This window comes from Musca domestica, unplaced genomic scaffold (genome assembly GCF_030504385.1).
Source record: "Musca domestica strain aabys unplaced genomic scaffold, Musca_domestica.polishedcontigs.V.1.1 92, whole genome shotgun sequence".
NCBI lineage: Eukaryota > Metazoa > Arthropoda > Insecta > Diptera > Muscidae > Musca > Musca domestica.
The window spans coordinates 2,339,772-2,345,502 of record NW_026712441.1 but is presented as its reverse complement, the minus strand read 5'-3'; positions in this window follow the sequence as shown (position 1 = coordinate 2,345,502).

Below are 5,731 nucleotides of genomic sequence, written 5' to 3'. Positions count from 1 at the left end.
CGAAAAATGGCTTATGAGCTGAACATATCGCAACATTACATTCGGCAAATATTGAAAAATGAGCTGAACAAGAGACATTGAAATTCCAAAAAGTGCAAGATCTTACACCGCAACAGAAAGAACATAGACTCAAAAGAGCTAAAGAGTAGCTTTGCGTTGCCGGCAGTGGTGAACTGTCGAATTTGTTTATCTCCGATGTCCAGCCTTTTATAAACAAACAAAATGATCGTGTTTACTTGCAAAAAAGGTCAGCTGAAAATGTACCTTCGGTTGGCCACCAGAACTCAAGCGCCGGCCATTATGATGGTGTGGGCCGCCATAACAGCCGATGGTCACTCTCCGCTCGTATTAATCGACAGCGGCATCAGAACAAATGCCGAATATTATCGCAAAAATATTCTGGAGGGTGTATTAAAGCCTTGGGCACGCACACATTTTGGCCGCAGACTTTGGACATTCCAACAGGACTCAGCACCATCGAACTCAGCACGCGTCAACCAATAATATTTACAAAATGAGGTTCCTCGCTTCATTTCCAGCACCAAAATCTTCGGATACTAATCCGTTGTGTCTGGAGTATTTTGGAAAGCAAGGTTGGCACTCGATCACCTCAAGCAAGTACTTTGCCGGGAATGGGCCAACATAATTCTAAAATTTGATGCTATTTCCGACATTTTTTGCTTTCATTCAATAAAATTTAAAAAAATGTAAACATTATGGCGTTTGACTTTGTTGCAGTTTTTTTTGTCTCACCCTGTATAAAGATAATCGGAACCTGAGAGTATACAACCTTAAGCAAATCAATAGATACTTTCTTACTTGTTAGATTTTACATACTGAACATGAAGCGAGCCATTATGGCAACCCTGAACTACTCTAGTCAATACACAACACCAGACAACCCTTAACTTTTGGTGATATTCTGCTAAGTTGAGTTAGTGCGACTTTACGTCAGCCCTGTCTAGTTTGTTTCTCAAAGAAATATTGAAACTGTAACCAAACCGTAAAGAAACCAATTTCACCAAAAACAACTATAACTACACAGAAGAAACGCCAAAGTAAATCAAACTAAAATCTAACTACCAATAACAACAACAAATAAATACAAACACAAGAATTTCTAAGAAATTCTTAGAGACCGACGACCACAGCATAAGTGCCATCATATTGGCGCGTCAGAATTTAGTTTAGTTTTAACTCTTCAATCAGACGGTTGCCAGGAATATTAAGGAAATCAACGAAAACTTAAACACTTTTAAAAATTAAATAGACAATTGTTGTGGAATTAACAAAATAAAATAGAACGTTTGAAAGAAAAAAAAAAACATTTGTGAAAAAGGTTAGCTTAGCATATTTGCCTTTGGAGTGCATTATCCTTTTTCGTGGTTATTGCCCTCTGGAAGAAACTAAAAAAAAAACACAAATGGAATACATTTCCAACCACTGCAGAAAAATCGATAAACTTGCATGGTTATTATTTGTAATATTAATAAAAGTGGAATATTTTGTTGTTGTTGCTGGTGTTGCTGCAGTAGACTTGCGTGCTAAGTGAGTGTGACACACATTGCCGTGTGAAATGACCAGTTGCATGACTTAAACAAATGTTCCTAATTGATGTCCATTTAAAAAAAGAAATAACTTTAAATATCCTTTTTTAAAATTGTGAACTATTACTCGAAGAAAGATAACTGAAATAAGGATACTTACACAGTGCAACACAATAAACAAATGCAATATTCAACAACTTCAATGGAACTTTTTAAAAGACATCGGTATAAATAAGTTGTTAGAACGTTTCAACAAAGAAAAAACTGTAAGGTACACCACTATGCATATTTAGAAGAGCTCCCGCACACATAAAAGTTTATATTGAGAATTTAGAGGGAGAGAATTTATGTGAAGTTGATCATACCAACTATGAACCTTACTTGAATGCGAATCATGGCTTTAGAGTAGTCACAATTTGGGAACTGAATCGATTTTTAATAAACTTGTCGGAAGCTTTTATACCCATAGTACAAAATAACATTGCTGTATACAGTACTGGACCGAGTTTCACCAAATGGAAAAATACGGTTGAATATGAAACAAATAAAAAAGCCGAAGGTTCGGCCGGGCCGAACTTTGAATCCCACCCATCATTTGGAACTAATAAAATCCGTTAAAAATTCTTTTAAAATCTTAAAAATGTAGCCGTTATGTTAGTGTCTATACGAAGACGTGGACCTGCATAGGCAACTTTTGCCATAAGCCATTACAATATTCAAATGCGAAACTTGAAAAAAATCGGTGAATGATGTAGCTAAAATCGTCAAAATACCGAATATAGGGAGGTACAATTATATGGGGACTAAAGACGTGGACCTGCACAGACAATTTTTTGTCATAGCCTGTAATATCCATTACGAACTTCAAATACCAAACTTGAAACAATTCCGGTGAATAATGTAGATAAAATCATCTAAATACCGAATATCGGGAGGTTCCGTTATATGAGGGCTATACAAAGGCGTGGACCTGCACGAACTATTTTCTGTCGTAGGCTGTAGTTCCCGTACGAAATTCAAATACCAAATTTGATACAATTTCGGTGAATAATGTCGCTTAAATCACCAAAATACCGAAAATAGGAGGTACCATTATATGGGGGCTATACCAAAAATGGACCTACATGGCCCATTTTCAATACCAAAAGTATATTTATCAACCTTCTTAATTTCGTTCGGAAACTAGACTGATTTCCACATACGGATAGACGGACCGAAAGGCATCGCTAAATCGACGTAGAGTTTTATGCTGATCAAGAATATATATACTTTGTGGGGTCTAAAATGTATATTTCGAGGTGTTACAAACGGAATGACAAACTTAATATACACTCCATACTATGGTGGAGGGTATAAAAATATATCCTTTGGGCTGACATTACATATATGGTGGAAAATAACCGTAAAATCGGATGAAGATATGTATCGAAGGTATATAAAAATCTGAACCGATATCGATAAAATTTGGCAGAGGTAATTTTGAGCTGTACCCGATGTCCGGTATCAAATATTATTCTTGTGGATTACATATACACAGATGTGCCAAAATTCAGGTAATTTGCAATGATATTGCCCATTTGGTGCACGAAATCGGTTGAAGATATACATAGGAGCTATATCTAAACCAATTCTCACCAATTTCAATAGGGTTCGTCCTTGGGCCAAAAAAATATTGTTTGGAAAATTTTGTCCCAATCGGATAATAAATGCGACCTGCATTTGTTAACAGAAATACATGGACAGACGCGCATATATCGTCTATCTCCCTTCCTTCGTCTTCGTATGCGTCTATCTCCCTTCCTTCGTTTTCGTATGCGTCTATCTCCCTTCCTTCTCCATGTTACAAACAAAGGTATAAAGACATAATAATACCCTTACCACGATGTGGTGTATGGTATGAAAATAGTTAATATTCAACGGGACGTATAAGTCTTTTTATAATATTTTTTAGCTTATAACAATCATACGCCCCATTTCATACCCTATCATTAAATATTGATATCTATCATACGAAGTTCGTTTAAATCCAATATTGAGTTTTGCATTTTAGCGGGAAACTGTAATGAAGTCTCTAAAAAATCTACTTGATATAATAGTATCTAAGCATTATAGATACATATAGTCTATTCGCACGAAAATTTTTTTTCAATTCTTGGAGTCGACCGAGTAATATATGTCCGACTGTGTAATTGCTGCTAAAGATAATTCTGATACGATTTAGACCACTCTGAACATGGAAACATTTTTATCAAACTTCAATCGGATTAAAAGTTAGGCAATATTGATTCACTGCTACTATACAAAAGTTTAATATTTTGATCAATCTCAACTTTAATGAGAATATAATGACAGAATTTTTGCCAATATTAAATTTAATGTGAAAATCGGTCCAATTTTTCATTTACCTCCCCAAAATGGGCCAATATTTTGAAAAATATAGATCTATTTTGTACTATTTTCGCAAATACACAATTTTGGTATCACACTAATCGTCCGGTGCCTTCCCCACAACTATTCAAAATTTCTCCAGAAATGAGAATTTAAACCATAAAGGAAAGACAATGTCTATGTGAACCAAACAAAAACTTTTAACTATTTATGGTTTCTTTTCCATAAAAAAATGCTAAAATTAAACGAACCGAATGAGATAAGATAAATCCATTCTCTAATACATATATCATACTAGCAAATGTCCGCTACTTCGTCCGCGAAAAGTCCACCTTCAATTTTTAGATTCATTCTAATATTCTTTTTAGGACCAAAAAAATGAACGGGTTTTCAGTTTGACAAAATTTTTTAATCAAAACTTTATACATCGTACTAAATTTTATATTATTAAATTTTTTCTTTTTTCGGAAAAATAATAGGAAAATGTTTGCCTTATACACCAAAAAGTCGTCAAATCTCTCGTTTTCGAAGTTAAGCGAGGATGATATTGGTAAAAACCATTGCACAATGAACCTACGTCCAATTTTCCTGCCCAAACTTTTTCAACGTCTCCCTAGAAACCAACAGTGACCTCAATATACAATCTATATTTCTCCATTCTAGGCACCAATAATGATACAATATTAGTATCACTATTGACTCCAACAGTGACATAAATATTATATTTCAGGATTTCACCTATATTTCTTCACCCAATATAAAAATTTAGGACTATTTAGTACTTTCAGCACAATTATAGTACACATTTCCAAAACCTCCTCCATATCTCAATCCCAGATATTAACAGAGACTTTAATTTCAAATTTCGGAATGCCAGCTCCATCTCTTGACCCAATACCGAATTTACTACCATTTAGTACTTTTCATAAAAATATAGAACGCATTTAAAAACAATCGCCAAATCTCTACACGGATACCAACACTAATTCAAATATTAGATTTCAGAATTGTGTCTTTATCCTTTTAACCATGACCAAGTTTAGTACCATTTAGTGTTTTTCGTAAAATTATAACACACATTCCGAAACCATTTCCATATATCAAAGCTAAACTCAAGCTAGCACTATCTGTTCACCCAATACCAAAATGTACCAATTACAGTACTATTTAGTACTTTTCGTGCACTTTTAGTGCAAAACGTACACTTTATCACTCAAAATTTCAGCCTCAACCGTTCACCATAAACCAAACTGGAATGTTTATTTAGGACCAGCTTATGTATGTCGAATAGAAATTAATGAAAATCGCCATTTCTATATGTTGTTTTCAAAAACGGACACCATTTTCCAATTAGAGGTGAAATTCGGTATTCAAACAAAAAGTTCGTTTTTCCGATGTAAAAGCCAATGTTTATTTCATAATAAAGATGAAGATATGCAGTTAATAATAAACATGTAAAAAAATAAGTTTGACCGGCCGTAGTTTAAATAACCTTTACCATTTGAAAGGAATTTGAATTTCTCAAAAATTTCAGTTGAAAATTACCATGAGCTACCATTATATAGGGGCATATACGAGGATGTGGACCTGTATATGAAATTTTTGTTATAGGCCATTATGAAACGAAAATAATTCCCGTGAATAATATCGCTAAAATATCGAATTTAAGGAGGCACCGTTATATTTGGTGCTATAGAAAGACGTGCATACTTCTGTCACAGGCTGGAATAATGTCGCAACTGCTTAAGCAAAATACGTTATAATGACGTTTCTGAAATGCCCAATATCATAGAACG